This window comes from Macrobrachium rosenbergii, chromosome 48, assembly GCF_040412425.1.
Source record: "Macrobrachium rosenbergii isolate ZJJX-2024 chromosome 48, ASM4041242v1, whole genome shotgun sequence".
Classification (NCBI taxonomy): Eukaryota; Metazoa; Arthropoda; class Malacostraca; order Decapoda; family Palaemonidae; genus Macrobrachium; species Macrobrachium rosenbergii.
The window spans coordinates 49,668,205-49,692,760 of NC_089788.1; the positions used below are offsets into that span (position 1 = coordinate 49,668,205).

The 24,556-nt window shown below is 41.3% G+C and overlaps 1 protein-coding gene across 11 annotated transcripts in view; it reads right to left on the bottom strand.

Moving 5' to 3' along the window:
• The window catches only part of LOC136831376 (uncharacterized), a 1,849,518-nt gene that overhangs the window by 56,838 nt on the left and 1,768,124 nt on the right, over positions 1 to 24,556 (bottom strand). For 4 of the 11 annotated variants that reach the window (XR_010850855.1, XR_010850858.1, XR_010850857.1 and 1 more), the window contains one exon: positions 12,634 to 12,695. The exons of 5 other annotated variants lie outside the window; for them this stretch is intronic. The gene's annotated coding sequence lies outside the window, so the exon portion shown is untranslated. Of the gene's footprint in view, positions 1 to 12,633; positions 12,696 to 21,691; positions 21,996 to 24,556 lie in introns of those variants that run through there. 2 more of the 11 variants (XR_010850854.1, XR_010850852.1) reach the window with 2 other exon arrangements.

Genomic DNA, 24,556 nt, shown 5'->3' on the forward strand with positions numbered 1-24,556 from the left:
AAGGCGTCGAGGGAATGTTGGCTGTAATAACAAAATCTGTTCAAATTAAGATACAACAAAAGGGGCACATTCACCTTCGAAACTAAGAGAGCAGCACCTGTCCACCTTTTCAACCACTCTTGAATAGCACAATTCTCAACCTATTTCTTACGGCAGTCACATCTTTTCTGGTTGCAATGCTGAAGTAGTGAGGGCAAGAATACAAGTGGCGAATAACTCTTGCCGTATTCATTACAATTTAAGAAATTATTGATTGCAAGGATCCAGTGACGTTCTTTTCGGCTCTAATGATCTTTTAAAGGGTCTGGCGCAATTTCCACACTTTACCACTCCCGGGAAAAGTTTATGGATCCATATACGTGTCGACTTACCCGTATCCGTATTGTGCTTAATTATTTCTTTGTCACTATCACATACTGCTTGTCCAACATGAAAGCAGACTCTTGAATATCTCATTCTAAAGTACGTACTGTATGCAAAAATAAACAGAACGCCACAGATAATAGCTAATGAATTGTTTTCACTTATTAGAATATAACAGTGAGTCGCACAGCAACGTGCTACTGTTAATCAAGTGAAGGAAGGACATCCCCCGACCGAGGGCAGCACAAGAACGGAGCGTTCAAGAACAAAGCCAAGGCCCAGTGTGCATATACAACAGACGGACTGTGTCTGTCTGCTGGCAGCTTCAGTAGAGAAAGGAACCGATTGAGTAGTATACGAGTCTAATATCCTGCACAGGTGGATTTGGTCTAAAGTTACCAATTCCTCGAGGGGCCGCGTCTGGATGCAGCGTAATGGGGTCTTGCGCACAGACTAGCCTTGTATCTGGTACAAAAAGAACTATGTTTTCACTTTTAATTCCTAATAAAGAGACCCTGTGCTCTAGAGGACACAAAGCACTGCACAGGGTAAAATCACAATACATCACAGTCATGCCAACCAAATTCCTACATCACCAGACCTGCGACGTCATACTTTCGGCGAGAAGTCAGTCGGGGGTCAAGTGTTTTTGTTTCTAATATGCTATTTGGCAAAGCTATTACCCAAAGCTCCTTTCCTACAAAAGTTTTTTCTTATTTAAATGTGTAAAAATCAAAGGAGGAATTCAGCTCAACGACATTACTGAAATCAAATAGTGGTTCCCAATAAAAGGACACAGATCTATATATACCTGCAAAACTCCAAAACTGACACGCAGCAGAACTCACCCAGCTTCTTTATAAAATCTTTTTATTATGCTTAGTGCTAATGGTTTTTACCAATATCACCTGCCTGTCTCCCGCCACCCCCCTCTCTCTCTCTCTCTCTCTCTCTCTCTCTCTCTCTCTCTCTCTCTCTCTTTCCTACAAGCTTGAGCTCCATCTCTTTCTCTGGGCGTCTGGTTCACGGAATCTCTCTTTCACCCACACTGACTCTGCAATGTGCCATTATTATCCAAACTGAGGGTCCTAGTGGGGTGGTTGCCATGGTTACCCCTCATTACCAGACGTTGCATCCTCTTGCTGTTGCCTCCGCACTCAACACTGTAGTGTTGCATCAATCTGCCTTTTTCTTCCTGTCTTCAACGCGAACGTCGATTAGACAGCATGATTTTTAATGACGTCTCCTATTCAGTTCAACGCAATATGACGAAAATACGTATGACAGTACATTTCCATTTCCAAGTTCCAACCTCTATGAACTAATGTCATTTCGAATGAAAAAGTCATGCTCACCTTGAACACAAAATGCATTGCAAGCGCAAAATTTAAGCACGTGTTGAAATTATAAAGGGCAAACCGTCATCTTTTCAAATTAAGGTTGTCAACGAAAAGTTTTAAATGTATTAATAGTAATAATTTTCAATTTTTCATGACTTCTACTCCGCAAGCTTCAAAGAGACTTCTTACATAGCCCCCAACCCCGACCTACAAGTTAGCAGTTACCAGAGAGAGAGAGAGAGAGAGAGAGAGAGAGAGAGAGAGAGAGAGAGAGAGAGAGAGAGAGAGAGAAACAAATAATTAAGTCTGAAGTACATGCTAATGCATCAACAAAAACACAAGGTATTAATATGAATAAAAAAATTAAATAAAAACTCAATGAAAAAAAAAGAACACAGCCATACCGTTTAATTTTCCCGACTGAGGAAATCGTAAGGCAGAGACGTGTCCACTGGCACCGTGACACCGCCTCATAAAATAAGTCCCAAACGATCATCGAGAGGCCATTTTTCGGTTATTTTTGGTTTCGTTGCTCCTCCATAGAGATTAAGCCACATCAAAAGAGGATATCTAAAACAAAAGTTTCTTACAAACAACAGTCGACGTTCAGCTGGTTCAATGGTGAACCTTGTGGCGCAGAGGCACTCGACACCATGTTCACTATAAAGTCAAAAGGGAAGCTGCTGCTGCCGCCACCCACCCCCTCTCCCCACCCAACTCATAATGAGCGGACCCAGTCATTAAAGTCAGCAACGCACTGGAGAAGTAACATTATATTGCCTACCACTGTTAAATCTTATGATTAAGGAAATGCAGCTAATCCTGTTAACTTTAATGTTTGCGAAAGCAAGCTTCCGCTGCTCATGAATCGAGTGATTCACCAAAACGAGTCGATCCCCACCCAGGAGAGGAGGGACCGATCTACAGGTCAATATAACAAGTGCAATACTAAATCACTAACCGAAAACTAGACTTCATGACCATACAATGATGCACTTTTAAAACCGACAAACCTCTGAACTGGCATTGACTGAATCTAACAAAACCACCCAGTGCATACGTGGAGTGTTTCAGACTAAGCGGTCTGCTTCCTTTGCCACAGATGCTGTGGTTGTGGAGGTGGAGGTGGAGGTGGAGGGGTAGGGGTAGGGGTAGGGGTAGGGGTAGGGGTAGGGGTGGGGATGAGCCTGCCAAGAGAAGCTGTTGCAGAGCAACACCACCGCAAACGGTCACGAAAAGAAAGGATGGAATTGACAACACAAAAGGTCACAGTTCAGTGACATAGGTCAACTGGAGTTCAGGCTGACAAGAAAATGTCAGATAACCGTTACATCAAACCGACGCTGTTGCTGCCAAATGGACGCTCGCATTGGAACCTGGGAAATAAATAAATGATGCCCTGTCCCAGATGACGACCGAATTATACATCAATCCCTAATTAGTAGCCGGCACGTAAAAACGAAATCATTAAAACCGATACCTACATTCTTTAAAGCAATAGGCGTCTCAGTCTGAATGGTCAAAATGCATTTTTTTGTTTTGAGGGAGAGATATCAAAAGGGGAACCGGGGTTGTTAACCAAATGCAGTTTTCCAGCCATGGTCATAACACAAGGAGTAACAGTTGCTGCCAGCGTTTCAAGTAGCCTTAGCTCTTTCGACGAATAATACAGTTTTATTACTTGTTCTTCATTTTATTCTTACATAAAAATGGCAGTCTTCTGTTGGGACTTTTTTCAAGAGTTAATTTTATCGATTTTTTTATCCATGAAAACGTCGTCTCAATTCAAATGGAATGAACGGAAAGAACTCTCATTTATATCTCCAGGATCATCAGGAGTAACTACGCATCAAGCCTAAGATAAACACAGACTACGAAACTCCACGTACAACTCGGTTAACCCATTTCTAATTGGTATTATAGTACGAGAAATGTGTCCTCTTTGAATGAAATGGGAACAGCATATTCACAAGTCTTCGGCAATCCCACGATGAAACGACTCCGCAAGTCTTCTGTCCATTTCTCCATACAGTATCACTGTCGAATAATTTTATAGCGTTACTTCATTTGTAGAGAGAGAGAGAGAGAGAGAGAGAGAGAGAGAGAGAGAGAGAGAGAGAGAGAGAGAGAGAGAGAGAGAGAGAGAGAGAGAGAGAGAGAGAGTACAATATTCAATGGAAATTTTGTTTATATTACACTGGTATACGGCTTTGGACAAAAATCTTGTTTCAAAAATAATACATCATACATTTTGAATAAATGCAATATTACTAATCAGTGTCAATGAAGCGATTATTGCAACGTTTTTAGTTAAGGTAGAATTCCTTGCTTTCCAGTGTCTAACGAAAAACCGAGGGGAGAGGGTAACTCACCAGGTGAGTCAGCACAAACTGCTACTTACACCGAGATATTTACTGCATGACCTATAAACACCTGTAGTCTCATCCCAAATCAAAATGTCAGTGACAGTGTTCACAACATATTTCGAAATCTGTCAACAGCAACACCTAATATGAGAAAACACTTCTCTAACTGCCAGCACGAACGAACGAAAGTTGCAAGCCGAGACAAAGAGAATAGAGCTCTCTGAAGATGTATAGACCTTTTGATGTAAACAAACAAACAACAGACTCCATCATAACTAAGGCACCCCACCCTCCCCCTTCAAAACACCACCAACATAGGAGAGCAGCTGCCGAGATAAATAAAAGCGAGCGCCAGTGTGACACGCCAGGCCGAGAAGCCTAACTTTTAACCCTAACACAAATTTAACCCTAAAATACTTGAGAGTAAAACCTATCCGGCAAGTGCACTAACCTCCTCCCAGGCCATTCTCATAAGCGTCATTTACATCTGGTTTCCCATACAAAGGGAAATCAAGGTTATCCTAAACAACCCCGAGGCCACAACGACTTGGACACTCCACAGGAGGAAGCCAGTTTCCCCTTTCCAGGAAATCGTCTCTCCACGAGGATGCCGCACGGTCTTTGGCCTTACTCTAATTATATCATGACTTCTTCGAACATTCCCCTATTCACATCTGTCTTACATAACCTCCTCCGAATTTTAAGTCAGGCTAACTGCACCTCGCCACTCCTACACAAATTACTCATGTATGCATATATACACTTGTAATTACATACGCTACATAACTAATCAAACTTGTGTAAAATCAGTCATATGTATATAGATACACATTTAGATACAATTATATATATATATATATATATATATATATATATATATATATATATATATATATATATATATATATATATATATATATATATATATATATATATATATATATATATATATATATATATATATATATATATTATAAACGCAAATGGCAACCCCTTAAACCAAGAGGAAGAACAGGACAGGTCTTTTAATGGTTAAAAAAAAAAAAAAAGCGCTAGGCTTAAAAACTAATATCGATGAATGTCATTAGGGCACTCTCGAAAGAGGGGCTGACAGATTTACGGTTACGACAGACTGAAAGGAAAGAGAAATCTACAATAGTCACGAGTTTGAGCGCATACTTCCTATTGTTTACCTTTCAGAAAAATTATCATTAACTTGAACCCATAGAGAGAGAGAGAGAGAGAGAGAGAGAGAGAGAGAGAGAGAGAGAGAGAGAGAGAGAGAGAGAGAGAGATTCATCAGTCTAAGAACTACTGATGAGAACTTTGAGCCTTAAAGATTGGTGATTTTCAAGATTCAAAAAATCTCACGATTTACTGAAGCTCTTCGTGGGATAAAGATAAATTGCAAAGCCTGCAAATTTTGAACGTTAAGTGGAAACGGTAATAATGTCTCCGTAACCCTACTGACCCATAAACATGGGTAAGAAATACGACATACCAGTTGGATACCATACTAATAGCTTATAGTAGTCACAGGAGGATTTTTTCCACAATTCTTTTAGATCGAAAAGTTCGCAAACCCTTCTAATGACATCGAAAAAGAGAGAGAGAGAGAGAGAGAGAGAGAGAGAGAGAGAGAGAGAGAGAGAGAGAGAGAGCTGACGTTAGCAATCTAACAGGTGAACGTTAGCATCTAACAGGTGAACGGAGAAGTATCGGGGATGGCAGAAGAGGGGGGGGGGGTTTAGGGAAAGGTATGAATAATATACACATGGGGCAGAACGCACGGTCTGTAGAACACGATCCAGACATTACAACAAGAATGTGACCTTGGCCTGGGTTTGACAGCCAACCCGTGCGTCAAGAACGAGGTTAAGACCGTGGTATCAGTGATCTGCTACTATTAGAAACAAAACTGGATTTGTCTGAGTGCAATAATGTGCAATGACGTCAGAGAGAGAGAGAGAGAGAGAGAGAGAGAGAGAGAGAGAGAGAGAGAGAGAGAGATCCAACGTTTCTGATACAACCAACCAATGTTTCCCTCATTCCCTAAGCATTGTTCAGGGAAACGGCCAAAAACATTTTCGCTTGTTTGTTGGTTCAAGTGGTTGAAAGGCTAGTGGTCCAAAGCAATTCTCAACAAATAATATTATCTGGTAATGCTTCATAGTCGTTTCAGAAGCTTGTTTTGCTCTATCGATTTAACAGTTCTGTAACTTGACGGTATCGCTAAGTTGTAATACTGGAAACCAGCTACGGATACGTGCAATCCGTCTGAAGAACAGGCTATGCACAATTAAATTTATGCCCTCATAAGGTATCTTACCACTTATCCCCTATTCTGAAATGTGGGTGTTTCCAGTGCAAGTCCCTTGAGGCTTACAAGTGATGTAAGGTTTCGTAACTTGTGCCTGGCACAAACTTTAACAATGATTTTGGCTCTTCAGTTAGCTGTCCGATTTCAGTAAACTGGGGTTGTACAGACGATGTTCATATACCTTTATTTTACTGAGCTCTTTACCACCTCACTGGGAACAAAATGCAAATAGAAGTTATAATGGTGATGAATAGAAGTGTTTTCTACAGATTTATTAGTTCAAATATTCATGAACCTGTGCTAGTGTTATGCTTAATCTAAAACAGCAAAACTCATATGCTGAAATACTCCCATTTCCAAGATTTTAGTTTCACAAAAGAATAAAACAGTTGGCACTTCGGTATCTATCACGGAGTATCAGGTCTCATCTCTAAACGCATAAGGCTGGATTACATTTTTATTCAATGGCCACCCTGCATTTTTGTTCACAAAAAACTAACACGAAGTAAGAGTGTGTGTGTGTGTGTGTGTGTGTGTGTGTGTGTGTGTGTGTGTGTGTGTGTGTGTGTGTGTGTGTGCACGCGCGCGCGCGCTGCTATGGTCACTTTTTCAAAGAATATTCCACGTTCCTCAGCGTATTACTGGATATCCTTTGGGCCTCTGTACAGCACCAACTATCTTGATGAACCGTTTGACAATCTTATTTTTGTTCGAGCTCCGCCGCACAAGCTCTTTTCTTACTTTCCTGTCTTCCAAGAGCCATCTCTCTCTCTCTCTCTCTCTCTCTCTCTCTCTCTCTCTCTCTCTCTCTCTCTCTCTCTCTCTCAACAATGTCCCTTTAATATGCCTCTTTAGAAAGGTAATCCTTTGTATTCAGCACGAATGAAAGATACGAGGCATATTTGTTATTTATTCCAGGAAATTTTGTCTTAGACCAATATGACATCGCTATTTTCGTTATTTCGCTGAAGATGCAACAGACTGTTAAAATACATTCATTATATTTAAAAATACGTACGTTCGTCTCGCTATGAACCCCTCCAACAACGAGGCTAATGGCAAGTTTTGTTTTCAAAAGTGAAATTCCGTCAAGTAAATTATATATATATATATATATATATATATATATATATATATATATATATATATATATATATATATATATATGTATATATATATGTATATATATGTATATATGTATATATATGTATATATATGTATATATGTATATATATATGTATATATATATGTATGTATGTATGTATGTATGTATGTGTGGGGGAAGGCCTTGAACTTCTAAATGAGACCCTCCGCGTGTTTGATATGTCACGATGGAAGAAGCTCGCTCATGATTAGCAAGTACCAATCATAGCATCTACCACAAATCGATAGTCAAAAGCGCAAAACCTCCAAAAGGTTAGCAGGAAGAGTGACGCCGCAAGAGAAAACTTCGAAGGCGGAGGGAGGGGTGGAGGGAGGGGAAAAGGGGGAAGGGATGATTAGCAGTAAACATGACTTGATAAATCCGGAAATCGACAAAGGAACAGAGAGAGAGAGAGAGACGAATTAATTTACCAGAATGGAAAAAATATTACCTCGTCGAGACTTTCCTGCTTTGATGGTACACATTTTCAAAATCCTATTTTTGCCTTCTCTCTTTCTCCCGCTACACACTAACTGCGACCGACAACAGTTTACTAACAAGTAGGTACAGTATATTATTCACTGCTTAGATCAATCGAACACGGATCGCCCAGTTTTGAGCTATATGCTCTACTACCAAGCCAAGAAGCACGCGCGCGAGAGAGCCCTGAAAATGCACTCCTGAAAAACGAGAATCTCGTAAATCTTGGAAGCAAAAAATTAAATTGAAAAGCAGTTGCGAAAGTAAAATCGTGCCTAAACTTCAATCAATGCGCTTCTCTAGGTACACACACACACACACACACACTCACAGGTGGTGGTGGAGGGGTGGGATGGTCAAAAGCCTTGAAAAAGCTAGCGAATTTATTTCCTCCGGTAGATCCTACTCATTAAGAGTAATAAAAGGTAAATGTCGACAGTCATTGGCCCCTGCTTTGGTCTTCCGTCTAGCCTTGAACTTGTCCTTGGGATACGGAGAAGAGACGCCTAATATCATTATTAGCCGACAAAAACCCGATTATTACACGCCTCGCTACCATTTGTAGAGTCCAACTCGTCATATTCCATGGAGAATATTAACCTCGTTTTTTTGTGTGTGCGTGCGTGTGCGCGCGACTCAAACAAAGGAAGGCGGCTAATTATGGTCGCTTGGTTTATACACAAAGTTGTCTTGCGCACTTTGATAAGGTTCTGAACTCGGAGACTATGTTGTGAAAGTAAACCATCATTGCAAGCAAGAGACTGAAGACTTGATAACAGAGCCGCGAGCAATTTCCAAAGCATTAGCGCCGTGCCGATAATAATGCAATACACGTACAGGCTTTTATTATTCATACCGAAGACACATAGATAATCGCAAAGAAATAGAGCGCCCACGATATGCCAACACTGTCTAGACGCAGTGTGACGCGGTTGCCAAAGTATGTGCGTTTGTGAGACCAGAAATTCCTCAAAATGTCAAAATGCTTAGCTCGAACCAGAATTCATCACATCCGCTCCTACTGCGCATGACAGCCGATAGAATAGCTGTGGCAACCACTGAACACTTTCGCGGATCACAAGTAAAGAAAAACGATCAGTAACAACAGCAAAATTTGAGCATGTCGTCACATCTGGCGACTTTTCGCCTAGATGACACTCGACAAAAAAGACGTTTCAAGGCCTTGAAATTCTGACACTTTGCAAGATCCACACTGATTTCTGGTTAGGTGTCTGCGTGTCTGGCAGACTCCCCGGAAATCCGTTGTCTGGTGATAGTCTCTCTCTCTCTCTCTCTCTCTCTCTCTCTCTCTCTCTCTCTCTCTCTCTCTCTCTCTCGTATCCTGACTGTTGCCATTCAGCCACCTAATTACCCCTGCCGTGTAACAGGTGAATTAAGTTTACAGCATTTTCCCCTTGCACTATCCACCTGACTGAAGCACGAGTACACAACTTCTCAACTATAAAATTCAATTAGGGTACATTCATTGCTGCTCTTCGATCCCTTCGCTGGAATCTTGAAAAGCCAAGGCAAAATAACAAAATTACTTGTGTAAACAAAATTGTTTGAGTTCAAACCTAAAAAACTCTTCAAATATGACAAAAAACTTCATTCTTCGTCCAATATGGGGAGAATCCAAAAATGTAAGACAACACTGAAGGCCCTTACAGGGTGCTTAGATGCTCGGATTTTATTTCTCCATTTGTTTTCTCTTTCATGTAAGGCTAATATATTAACTCAGGAAACAAGTCCAAATTATTGGAATTTTTTTGGTAACAACGATAATAATACAGCCATCCATCCATGTGAAGGTAATTTCAAAAGCAGCTGTCATCCACCACCGTGATTCATGTACATCTCAAGGCCAAAAGCGGCTCGTCGGGTTTAATGCATCGAATACTCCAAAGGCATGACTAACACACTATGCCAACTCAATGCCTACCTAGGCTTCCAGCGCAAACGCGCTGACTCGGGGGGAAAACACGTCTCGCTAATTCTAGATTATTTTATTCTCAAAACTATATCTATAGAATCAATATTCCCCGTTGGAGGGTAGTGCCGTCAGCGGGCATTACTTAAGGATCTTTGCAGCGTCCCTTCGGGCCCTATCTGCAACCTCTTTCATTCCTTTTACTGTACCTCCGCTCATATTCTCTTTCTTCCATCTGACTTCCCACCTCTCCAACAATTGTTTCCTAGTGCAACTGCAAGGTTTTCCTCATGTTACACCCTTCGAACCTTCTTACTGTCAAGTTTCCTTTTCAGCGCTGAATAACCTCATAAGTCCCATCGCTTGGCCTTTGCCCTATATTCTATATTTTAATTCTATAATCAATATTACATCACACCACTCATTTCACAATTTAGACATTTCAAAATGGTTAATAGCACAGTAGTTCAATATAGTATTAGGTAAGAGCATTAAAAAAAATGGCATATCTAAATTTAGCTTCCGGTGTCTCAGTGATAATCATGGCTTAAGAATGGTTTCCCCTACAGCAGGGTGAGAATTATTTTGTCGAGGTTCTCCCCTTTCTCCGTCCCAGCTCAAACCTACAGCAGCTGACAAATTTGTGTTACCTGGTGTTCTATAAAATCTTTAAGTGAACTCATATAACTGAGGAAATGAAGTAACAAATATTTTTATAATTATGGTTTGTATGGTACTGAGCAGCGTGACACACTATACCCACTTGCCAATACAATTCAATTAAGACCCAAGAGCAATTTTTAAAAGTACATACTTGTAAAATTTCCTAAATGAAATAAAGATATTGGTCTGAAAATTGCCAAAATTGAAGGCACTAAAGATCCATACTCTTCCCAAAATGTGACCCAACATTTCACACCACCCTCCCTCCAACCATGCTCTCTCTCTCTCTCTCTCTCTCTCTCTCTCTCTTTTCCTCGATCGACGTCGTCGACGGGGTACGTTGAGGACACGCCGTGAAGCCGATGGGTGGGTGATGGTGGTTGTAGGAGGAGGTTCTTGTGGAGTCCGTGTGTGTACCCTGATGGAGCTTAACTCCAACACCACACCACCTTCGTCGTTTTCCTCGCGCGCGCGCACATCGTAATTCCTATCCAAGTGAACCACCCCTCCCCCAATACCTCTCTCCGCTTTCCTTCCTATTCTTCCTCTTTTTCCTACTACTACTAACCCTTCCCACCTACTTTCCCCTCACCACCACCGTCTACTTCCCCTCGTCCCAGGGAATCCTGTTCACTGCCTGTATGTCTGAAGGTCCTCCAGACGACGACCGTTCCTTTATGGCCCAGACTGCACTCCTCACTCCCTTCCTCGACGAACGAAGTTTCTCCGTACCTACTTTGATAAGGTATAACTTCTACTTCTCCAATAGTAAGCAAGGCGTGTTCTCTAAAACCGTCTGAAGTCATCGTGGTACATGACGGATCAGGCACGAGTCAGGCATGACGTGTTCCTGAACAATTCCAATCCTCCCACCCCTCCCCACCCCATCCCCTGCCACGACCCTTTCTCCTCCCGACCACGAAGCGCCCCACACCAGACTACCCCTCGCAGCCTAGACAGAGTTCAGGCACCTTTCCTTTATGAAATATGAATATCCCTCGACGGTCAAAGGGCGCGGATGAGGTATTTTGCTTTTTTATTTGACAAATGAAAGGAAGGAAGGAAGTAGAAAGACTGCCATCAGCACACGAGATGAATCAATCTTTCGGAAAATACGTCGAAAACAACTTCTTATCTATAACAACAATAACTTTTCGTTTAGTTATGGAAAAAAACCTTATCACAGGAGAAACTTTGTTAACGCTTGAGAAAATCTTGATGAACAATTATTGATACAATAAAAGTACAATCTAAAGGCCAAGGCTAAATAACGAAGTCTAAACAGCCTGTTTACAGTTCAACTACAGTTTAGTATTCCGTGACAGTATACATACAAAATTCCTCCAACGCTAAAACAGAGGAGGAAGGTGCATCAGGCTAATTAATACTGGCTTCATCGTTCTCCGAATCGCAGTGTGAACCCTGGTATAAGGTGCCTTCCGTCGCAATATACATTAACCAGCCCTCTCCTCTCCCATCTGATAAGTCTACCTATTTGGTAATAAAGGCATATTGCATTTCTTCGGGCTCTGCCGCTTTGCAAGTCCCACAGCCAACGTCACTACTTTAGCAGCCGGCTCTACTTGGCTTCAATTACCTCCATTACCAGCAAGAAAATACCTCAACCGGTTAGCAGATCACGGCTGAATATCCCCCCCCAACCACAAAAATACAAAGTGGTCAACTTTACCTACTAGTATTTTGGGCTTTAGCCATTTACTTTTTCATCGAAGGCCAACTGTCCGTTACCTAGACCAAATTATCCTAAACGTGCCTAATGGTCATTTAAATATTGCAAACGCGCCGTATGTAAGTGTACTGCTAGTACAGCTGTGTGGGAGAGAGCGTGCGCGCTACAAACAAAATTACCTGGCATTCATTAACTCGTGTACCAAAGGCACTTTTCTTTTGACAAAGGAAGACCATCTCCATAACATGTAAATGCATTCATATAGTCCCTACCTAGAGGCAGATACAGAAACTATTTCCTTAAACAAAGAAAATGCTATATACTGTTAACTGTTTACCTCAGTCAGTCACCAAGAGCGGGCCGCGAGTAACGGTCTCCATTACCAACACAGTGACGTACCTGGAATGAACAAAGAAGAGCGTCAGAACAGTCGCCACACATGGCACTTCACATGAAAGTAGTACTGACAGTAATCTTCAATCTAATGAAAGTTGTCAGGGTAAGGGCAGGGTTGCTAGGGCTGCGTGCAAATGAGCAGGTCATAAAAGTCGAGGTAATTAACATCAACATTTTCCCACTATTTCTCACGTTTCTGCCTTCAGTATTTCTACTGTTTGTTCTGAAAGCGACGGAGTTATCGTTCTTAAAGCAAAACTCCTTCGAAGAAACTGTATCAATGATTCTAGGTACTGCTAAGCCAACATTTTATCACAAACTCCCAACCAACATGGGACATATACAAATAAAACTACAAGGATTGGTAATTCCCTTAAACACCCTAGTTCTTAGTTACATTTAAAGCAAAGATATAAGCTGTCTGAGTTTACATTTATAGGTAAATGTTGTCATTTCCATTTTAATCTAGTCATGTTCAAATTCACAGTTCAATTTTTCTTAGCCAGTCTATTTCCTTAGGCGAAAGTTAGTTTCATGAATTAATATAGGCTACAAAGAAAGGTATTTTACAAAGTCCAAGGGGAATACTAGAACATATCTATATAACACTGAGCAACGCTACATCTTTATAGCAGAATTTTTTGTAGTTATAATTATTTATTGTGACAATCTGAAATTTCAAACCTTATACTGAGCTTTAAAAATAATTTCTAAGCTACCCCTTTCCTTGTTTCCTGCACGCCTTGGCTACCTACGGTTATTTGGCTGCATTTTCTTTGTCTTTGAGCAGCAGATATTTAAAATAAAAAAAAAAAGATTTCAGAAAATTCTTATAGTAACTGCTTTTTAGTAACGAACACGTGTATAGCTTCCAAACACGCTCTATCCATCTGTACTAGGACAAACAGCTTATATACCCTACTCGGGAACCTCAGCCGTACCCTGCAATTGATTCAACTCTAGGTCCGTTCGATACGATTGAAAAGGAAGGAGAGAGAGAGAGAGAGAGAGAGAGAGAGAGAGAGAGAGAGAGAGAGAGAGAGAGAGAGAGAGAGAGAGAGAGATTCATGAAATCGAAATATTAAGCAAAACCGAACTTATCACAGCGCTTCAAGAAACTAATATTTTAAGGTCTAGCTAAATGATCTTTAACCCAAATTCTACGTTTTTCGTGATCATCACAAAGCCATTGCCGATTTTTTAACTGCAGCATATTCGAAGGTCGATTCACTGATCAACTACATGTCACTGACTCAAGTTCCAATGTTTTGAGTTACACTGATCGTTTAAATATATGCGGTTTATTAATAATAAAAAAAAACTCCGAAACACATTCTGACACACCGCTTCCACAAAAAATGGCACTGAAATCAGGTTATTTAAAACCACGTATAAGGAAACACCTTACGGGGAAAATATGAAAATTAGGCATAAAAAGGCTGCAGAAAAAAATTCCAGTGTGAAACCCCGGAAAATTGGGTCTGGGAAGGGCATATTGATTTTCTGGCTCCGTCGGTGGAGAAATAGACCCCAGAGACAGTTTTGAGAGAGAGAGAGAGAGAGAGAGAGAGAGAGAGAGAGAGAGAGAGAGAGAGAGAGAGAGAGCAAATCACCATGAGGCAGCTCCCAAGTAAGTTACTGCATAAGACAGAAATCCACGGGCTGTTTTTGATGTTACATAATTCATCACTTGACACAAGAACTACTGTGACACTTACATTTCATCAGCAAAATGGTCTCTTTAGTTAATACATGTTGCCTCATTCGCATTTTTGGATGAATGCCGTTTCAAAAAGTTACCTACATTGACTTCTCATCGCCACAGGCAATTTACTCATAAGCTGCATACATTCCAACTGCTTGAAATTCGTACTTTTCGTGGCCGACCATGGCAAATGACATGAACTTGACAAAGACGACAAAAACATAAGACAATAAGAGCCAGTTCGGACTCGATAACGACAACAGTATGAAATAGCCCAACTCTAAAAATTCGACTTGATCACTTAATCCTTAATAGAGGTCCTTTTGCTGGCCCTTGCTACCCCTTCTAGGAAACAGAAAGGAGATCACCTTCGTTGGCCCCTCAAACTATCTGCTTCCCGCTGGAGGACCCAGTGGCGGCGGCAGCAGCAGCTCTGCCATGGCACTAAGTTGCAGCAGCCTCAGACAAAGGATGTTGGAGGGAGGGGGGCTCCCATCTCACGCCTCCTCCACACCAACTCGTTGTCCTCCTCCTCCTACTCCTACCCCTTCTCACAACCATGGCCCTAACTCGGTTATTATATAGTTCAAACATACAGCTTCCGTATTGATACTATGCACATAATAATCCAACACAAAACTGACAATAACTGTGTCTGGCAGATTCCCACGACTTCGGAAAAACAAACCCTTCCAGCACACACACAGATGCAAGCTACGTAAATTAGCGAGAGGAAAATCAACTCCGAGTTGCTGCAATGAAAAAGCTTTTTAAATAGAGAAGATGAAAGCAAATAAATGCGATCCAAGCTATTTCCACGTGAGAAGAGATGAATATCCAAGCAATAATATGGATCGAAGGGATAAGAAATATAGGGGACCTTTATGTATAATTACATAAACTCAATGAGTAACAGTAAAGGAATGAAGAAAAAAATGTGTGTGTGTGTGTTCACAAACACACACAGTTTTAGGAAAACCCTTCTCCTCCACCTATCCACGAGTCTGGGAAAAGAGGGGACAGGAGAGGGTGGTCGAGATCCACTGGAAAGGAAGGGGGGAGGGAAAGAAGAGCAGGAGGAGAAGGATGAGGGGGGTGAGGTTGGGAGGTGGGCGGGAGGTTGCAAGGACCCAATCTCTCCTCCAGACGCACCAAGGAGTGTCTCTCAAGACGGCCAAGACTATCAAAGAAAGTGGCAACTTCCAGCTACCTTTCTTGGAAAATTCCAAGAAAACGAAAGAAAGAGCGAAAAGAAAGTCTGTCCGCAGCCCCAAAAAATTCGGAGAAAAACTCCTTGTCCTCATTTCCGAATGGAAAAAGAAGTCGACGTCGACTGGATTTAAATAATTTCCATCCGCATTAAGGAAGGTTAAATTCTAACCAATATTTTCTCTCGCCTCTCTTCGTGGTACTTGAGAATGTTGTTATTCGAAATTTAACGGGTGGTCTAACTAAATCAATACGCTCTGCAACTGAATGTAGCTAAGTATAAGAAAATGCTGAGATGGAAATTTTGATAATACAGAAATCCGGTCCCCACGACAACAGTACACCCATTGAAGTCGAACAACTTCACTTTTTTTGGCCCCTAGAGCTACATTTCTGTGGAAGGGGGGAGATTCTGATATCAAGAAAACTCAATTTCGTTCATCTGGTATGAAATAGGTCAACCTTAAGGCCAGTAAATTATCGACAAACATCGAATCTCGATCACTGTTGACGACCTAAGTTCCAATCTATGCAACTGTTCTTTGTAGAGACTGCCAAGTCTCGAGACTAACTGAAGCCAGGTCTAGACTGGATCCTTTTGTTCTTCCGTGTTTTTCACTTCTGAACCAACATCAAATCTTGAACATAGGAAAATTCGCAAGTCACATGCAAAATACATCTTGGAAAATTGACAAGCATCATTGACATTTCTCCGTGTCAATAATTTAATCCAGTTAATATCTAGTTTACACTTTTCTCAACTTCGTCTACATATACTGAATTATCCAGCATAACACACTCCGCAGAGCTTCCATAAAGATGTACCTTATGACAGGTACAAGGTAAATTATGTGGCTCACAACACAAACACCTCTCATTTGGTATACATAAAAATTCCAAGTTTGTGAATCAAGAATTTCAACAAACTATTTTCATTTGTCCTAACAGGTTTTAGTAATGTGTCCAGTGGGTTTTAATATGATCTTAACTATTCATTCCTGTTAAAATTTAGTCATCCATTACACTCAAAACATCTTTCAAACACAAGCAGTTTGGAGCAATTTGTTTTGGGTACATGACTGCAGATCTAGATAAAAACACGATCGCATAGAGAGAGAGAGAGAGAGAGAGAGAGAGAGAGAGAGAGAGAGAGAGAGAGAGAGAGAGAGAGAGAGAGAGAGAGTGGTGGTCCATTTAAACGACGGTCATTATACTTGAGGTGGGCAGGTTCCTGGTATTCGTCTTCAGTGCGTTCCTCTTGACTCCTTTCTTAAGACTTCTGAAGTCCTGTCTGAGTGGGGGCCGAAAGAAAGAGGAAGTAGCGAACGCCTTGGGAGGCCACAGGAAAAGGATCATAAGGTTTCTATTAATAAGTTATAATCCAAAAGCGAGAGTTATTTCTTATGAATATAACTATACTGTACACTATATATGAAAACACACAAGTGATGCAAGTTAATTTTTGTGAAGAATTTCTCTTTATATTTGAGAGAGAGAGAGAGAGAGAGAGAGAGAGAGAGAGAGAGAGAGAGAGAGAGAGAGAGAGAGAGAGAGAGAGAGAGAGAGACGGCATTCATCGTCCTGAGGTCTTAAAAGCAGGCATATATACGGACGAGATTTGAACACAAGAAGGAAGGAGCATCACCGTATTGATCTAAATGGAGCCACCCCAACGTCTTAAGAGTCTGCAGGTAAATTCTTCTTGGTCTCATTCATTCTCATCTCCAATCCCCTCCCTACAACCCCCCACCTACCCAAAAATAAGTCCAAAAATGTCGCCCAAGAAAGATACAACAAAACTCGGCCTCTGTAGTTCTGCACATGACTTCCTGACTAGACTTTTTCTACCGTACAATAAGCGCCGGCTATATCCTGTTTATTCTTAATTTTTATGCTTAAGCACATGAAAAAGCTCCATTATAACATCGTAACTGACACTGTCAACCAATAAAAATGCCATTCATCATTCCTCGTCTTACCATTGAAGTTACATACCTCTATCTGTTACGCACCTGAAAACTATAAAAAAACAACAGCCGTCCCAATGTTCTTATTTGTAAAAACGAACAAATGAATCGAGACTTAGTCTTCTCATGTGGAGGCAGTGCACACTGCAGGGGCAGGCACTGTAATCTTGTATCATTCGGCCGTTCACTGCTCCAATTTGAAATAAAGACAACACACAAACCATTTGGTTGAGGTCAATGACCCTGCCCATTACGTTCACCGAACCGAACCTAAATGGAAGTTCGACACTGAAAACAAAACAGAGGGTCAAAGAAGACAACATGCATTTGACCTAAAATACTGTATATAAAAAAAAACGCTCAGGTTTCGACTTTGTTCCACTGTAATGCAGACGTGTACGTCACATATTCATCTGTTATGCAAGTGCAATCGATCACGAATTTAGCTTTAATTCAAGGAGTAGAAAATTCCGAAGATGTTTGAGGAAAATGTTATAAATTACCAAGACGAAGAGCGAGGTTGACCAACGTATACATTTTCATTTCATTAAAAAGTATGCAACTTACTACAACAAATAAATTTTTATCATAATGCAAACCTTTCAAACCCTAAGGAAAAAATCATTAGTAACTATTTGACAGTATTCAACAAGCAATTTGAAAGTCAAAATTTCATAGCGAATTCGAAGTTGTCTCCAAGTTTAAGCACTTTTTGGTTACAATGCTTAAAAATGAATTTTGATCCTCGATAAAAAGCCAGTCACACTATAATTTTCCAGAGATTAACATGAAATAACCATTCAAGACAAACATCAGTCATCATGGATTTCCAATATTATCGTACACGACAAATGTAACGCATGCTACAGACACTTGAATCATCAACAGTGCGTTCAACCACCGTAGAGAGAGAGAGAGAGAGAGAGAGAGAGAGAGAGAGAGAGAGAGAGAGAGAGAGAGAGAGAGAGAGAGAGAGAGAGAGAGACTCAGTAAAAGAGGACTTCACAAAGGCTGAGACAAATGAGGTGGTAATCCTAATGAGACAAATATTTAAGCTTTTGACTACCAAAATCTACGACCCATTTAAGTACCTATGGAAGATAAGATGAAAAGGGCTGAAAAATAGAAGGACGGGAGGTCAAAACTTACCTGGCAAAACTTATTATCTGACGCGGTTGGAAAATCACATTACGACCCAAAGCCAACCTAGATCCCCTCCCAGGTCCCCCCTTCAGATTTTTTTCTTCTTTTTTTCGTCCTGCTCCCTGCTGAAGCCTGCTGCCTGCAGTACATACTTGATTACTGAACGTAATATAACCACGGCAGTTTAACGGAAATTTGTTGCACTTTAATGTCGAATTTGGTAAAGCAATTTGGTTACCCTTTTTTGTAAAGGACGCTAAGACATTTCCTCTTCCGTGCATATTAACAACGCAGTTTTCATAATGACTAAGGGTCGAAATGAACCAAGTCCTAAGTTGAAGGCAATTTATATAAGGGGAGGGAGTGGGAAGGGGGGAGACTGCCACCGTAAAAAAAAAAAAAAAAATACCGAAAGCGATTTGCCTCAGTGTAGTCAGCTAGCTCGTGAACAAATGAAAAAATGCAAATTCTTTTTTCCCCGATTTTTTTTTTTATGGATTTCCACAAAGGGACACCTACCGCCGCGACAAAGAACTTTATAATTCAGTACACTCTGACCGCTTAAATTCAGCACACTCCAGCTCCAAACACACTTTCCCAACTGAGCCCTTTCCCTGGCATAAGAGCATTTCAATATATAAGGCCTCTTTCGACGAAACATTTATGAAAATGACATTAAGAGGCAAGGGCGTCATCTTCCACACAGTTTAACAGCTTTCTCCTTGATGAAAGGAAGGGCAATAATGAGCAAGTCTTATCACTTGTGACTATGCAGTGAGATGATGGGAAAGAAGGGAAAGAACACGAGGGGTGGGCCACCAGACACAAGAGAACGGAGGGATGGGGAGGGGCGAGGAGGGCCGGAAAAATCCTACTGAACCTCTGTCTATACATGATCATTTCATCGGAGAGAGAGAGAGAGAGAGAGAGAGAGAGAGAGAGAGAGAGAGAGAGAGAGAGAGAGAGAGAGAGAGAGAGAGAGAGAGTCACGTTGGGTAAGTTACCTTCCTGGTAGGTACGGCTAGTGTGTGTGTGTGCTTGCAGCTTCGAACCTTACAGAGAGAGAGAGAGAGAGAGAGAGAGAGAGAGAGAGAGAGAGAGAGAGAGAGAGAGAGAGAGAAAGGGGAAAGGGGGAAGCTTCGCGCACCTCACCTTCAACTTGTACCCACCATCACCCATCATACATCTCTTGCGCACAGACACACACACACACACACTCACAGACACTTGCAAAGGGGGATGGGAGGCGAGGGGTGGGAGCCCCTCTTCAATATTTCACACAGCTACTTATCAGTGTCCCCAACAGATAGGAAAGCACTGTTCGAGATGGTTTTTCAACAAGAGAAAATTACAAGTTCTGGAGCTAACTAACATTTGAATTCTCAAGGACGACCCAATATTTTCATGCGCTTCTCATTTTCCCGGACCCGATCATAACACAATGACAACGTTGCCACCACCGGGAAAAAATGACCATAAATTCTTTCACTTAGTGGCAAAACGAAGATGGAACCTCGATATATCGGTGACTTTGATGATGCAGCGCGGGGTTCGTGCTTGAGAAGATCTTTACACACCTTGGTGCTGACTAAGCAGTGAAAATCAGCCCATCTAAGGGTAAATACGACCATACTGCTTCAAGTGTAACTTTGTACACATGGAAAATTTAGTCAACGACCATTGTCGTCGAATCTGACCTAACCCACGAAAAGCAGTGTTGTTGAAAATTGGTTCCTCCTACAATTTGGTTCTGTTAACATACGGCGTATACTCAAAACCCCGTGAAGCTGGTTATTTCAGGTTGAAATAGGTACAAATCCGCTAGGTTGAACGGATTTGCAGTAACACAGGCGAGAAATTACCTTCATTTTCCAGTAATCAAAGGCACAATCTATACTGTGCACATCCCAAACTAACTTGAACGAGTCAGCATGTGTGTTGCTGCAGATTTGTTAAATATACTTCCAAGGTCCTACTTTCAGAGATATATGACACGGAACCACTGGTTTACAGTCCGAGAACAGAATTTGTGGGACACCTCTAACAGACTTTTATACATGTTTTTTTCATTCTACACAATTCCACTTACCTTCGAATTTAGTGGATATTCTATCTGTGGAAGGCTGCACAGTTCGGGGCCCGTACTGACATAACCCCGTATGAATATGCGTTTATCGTGTCAGATTTTCGCTAAGAACATCTATATAATTTCCGAGACGTCCTGGTGTCAACTGCATTAGTAAATTTGATAGAAATTGCACTATCTGTTCACATTTCTGCAATCTTTCACTGCTTGGCACAGCAACAGAAAAGACCGGCAAGGGTTAAATGTCAATTGCGAGTAATCACTTCCCAGGCAGTCCGTCCGTTTACCAATACTTCACAAAATCTAAATTGAGAGAGAGAGAGAGAGAGAGAGAGAGAGAGAGAGAGAGAGAGAGAGAGAGAGAGAGAGAGAGAGAGAGAGAGAAACAATATGTATGGACCCACCAAGGCGACTTATTGATATACAAAACTCGTGCAAAATTCCAACCCGTACATTTAACAGTGCTGATACAATTTCTCTTTCACGACAATCTAGCATCATAACTAACACTGATTGTAGTCACTTTCAAGGTGATTATGTCAACGACCAGAATAAGTCTTCAAAAAAAAGTTAATCTACCAAATACTAATAGTTTTTCTTTCCCTCTACAAAACTCTTGCAAATCCATTGCAACCGATCCACTTTTTCAGTGTAACATTTACATGATGAAACAAATGCGGTCTGAAAGTAACAAACGATAAAGTGACGGCGCAATGTCTATTCTTGCAATTTCTTGCAAACAGAGAGGAGGAAGTAACTTCCCCCCCGCCCTTTGACTAGGAACACGGGTTATTGGAATCAACTCCGAAAATTGACATGAACCCCTTCATTTCTTTTACTTGTGTCCCGTTACGCGGTTCAATCTACATTTGCCATGCGTCAAACTCACCTAATTGAAACTACTCGTCGGTTAACACCTAGAAATGGTCTTCACCAAAACAAGGGAACGTGGTTCCACGCCGTCATCCAGTTCACAGATACAAGTTTCAAGCACAATGAACTCGTGAATCACGTCTTTGAAGCTCGGTAAATGCCAGAACCACAGACACTTTGACGAAGAAATGAATCACTTCGGTATGAGAGAGCAATCCATAAACCACCAACACTCAGACCGACAACCAGGCGAAAATCGAGCGACCTGGATTTGCGCTGGACAACACGTCCGGTTTGAGGATAGCGGAGAGCGAGAAAGGCCACAGTCAGAACCTCAAGGTATTTAAAAGCACAAGCAACGCCATCTACCTAGCAGAAACTGCAAAGGCTCTTTCACGACAAAACTACGACTTCGCTTATTATGAGAATTCATTAATTGTGTGGAACAAGGAACACAGTCACTATCTCGCAAAACAAGACCCAAAATGCTCATGACGTGAGAAGACAAAACAGAGCAGAAACCAGTGAACAAATAAACCATACAAGTTACTCTGACAAAATTGTACTAACATCAAACACACTGACGCAGCGTACACAACAACAAAGACTCAACAATCCATAGAGGATGAAGGACTTTTTTAGAAACTCTCAAAATGACAGAGTCAAGTCGACGCAGGCTGGCCACCATAGACTATGCTAAAAGTGCATGCAAATTGCATAAAAGAAAATGGGAAGGCCACATGTTTTGTAGTGTAACGGGCCGGCCCAACACAGCCGAATGGATACAACTTTAATATTTTACACACGGGGCTAGGATATCATAATGAATAAAACAAACAAAACCCCACATTCCGCGGACGGCGAAAGTGGACACAAAACAAAGAGGAACGTCCGAAAAGAGCTACAATGCAGCGTAGCGCCATGGGGACGTTTAAAGGCAAATTAACGTACAAAACATGCTGCAATATACCGCCATGAGGCCATGAACTGACAAACAATATTTCGTAGAGTGGAAGCGTGCCAGTTTTACTACTTTAAGAACACGTACACGCACACACACACAAACACACACCCAATACTGAAAAGCAAAATGCCAGCGTATTATAGCATGTCCCTTTTTAAATAGTGAGGAAAGACCAGGGTGTGTGTGTGTGTGTGTGTGTGAGAGAGAGAGAGAGAGAGAGAGAGAATTTGTATGACTGATCCCATGCAATATATATATATATATATATATATATATATATATATATATATATATATATATATATATATATATATATATATATATATATATATATATATAGTGAAAATATGAACTGACAGGGATAGTGGGCCGAAGGAAAGAGGCTTGTCGGCTAACGAAGCAGGACAGTTATCAGAAGCAAGGCTTAGCTAAAGTCAAGGTCGAGCCTACCAGCCAAGGCGTACTCATATCTAGTACCACTATAGTACCTAACAAAGTCCTATTGGTTGCGTCCATACCCTGCAGCTGTAAGGCAATACCAACCATGCACCACAACCGAAAAAATACATGGAAGTCATGTAACAATGGAAGGGTGACACTTCTTTGTATATGGAACAGGGTTCCTACTGAACATTGCTATTCTCAGTTCTTTGATGTTTCAGAGACGATGCTTCTAACGGGTTTCATGAACTCTGGGGAAAGCAAAGCCACTGGGCTTCAACCATTAACGGAGGTAAAAAGAAAAAAAAAAGCGTACAACGAAAATAAAAGGGAAATTTTTATGAGTCTTATACCTGATCCATAAATTTGCAGTCGGCAAAGACTTGTATTCCCAACATCTAGTCTCTCTCTCTCTCTCTCTCCTTAGACCTATCTAAGGCGGTCTCTATAGCAACAGCCTTCCATTATTTGCGAATTGAGGAGAGGGCGACGCGGCGGGTGGGGTATGGGGGTCAGGGTAGGGGGTTGGTCTGCTAAGACGGCTGCTGCCGCCTCTAACGTCGCCCTTAGAGACATTCTGAGACAGGGCCCTCCATGCCAAGCCTACCTCATTCAACGTCCCCCTCCTCTCGACCATTCCCCAAGATAAAACTATTGAAACACACACACACACACACACACACAAAATCAGTCAATCAGGCGTATGATAGAAGAGAGATGATAAAAAGGACAGAAAACTCCGTCAACCCACTTCGAGAAAAAAGTATAAGGCTTCCTTCGCTTTTTTCGGTAAGACTAAGACGTCAAGAGCATTAGGCCCTTTCCCCGACATCACAACATGACTTCAGATTGTTCAAAACGTGAGGCACAAGAGAGGGAAGGGGTGGGGGGGGTGATGAAAGAAAGACATCACAAGAGTGAAGGGATCGGAAGTCCTGGAATAAGTATGTATATATGCGTGTGTGTGTGTGTGTGTGAGAGAGAGAGAGAGAGAGAGAGAGAGAGAGAGAGAGAGAGAGAGAGAGAGAGAGAGAGAGAGACTTGCAGCAGTGTCAAAAGACCATGAGTAACAAAGTGTGGTATCAGAAGAGCAGCACAAAGGACGTCCCTGGGTAGGTCTAGGGAAGGATTTTACGATGCTGCCTCACAACAGACGGAGAGGCTGGTATAAGCAGGGCAGAGAAAGGGGAAGGGAATAAAATGTGGAAGACGAGAGAAAAAAGAGGAACATGAAACAGATTGGAAAACGGAAGAGGGTAAGGACAAGGAATAGAGGTTGGAAGATGAGAGGAGAAAGAATGAAAAAAATATAGAGAACGAGTGAGAGAACAGAAAGAAGAGAAAAGAGAAGATTAAAACGATTGCTTTGGTATAAATTCCGAGTAAGATGAACTTAATAATAGAAGAGCCAAATGAAATGTCAAGAAAAATGTGCGAATTACATCCAACCACTAAGCAAAAAAAAATCTTATCCTG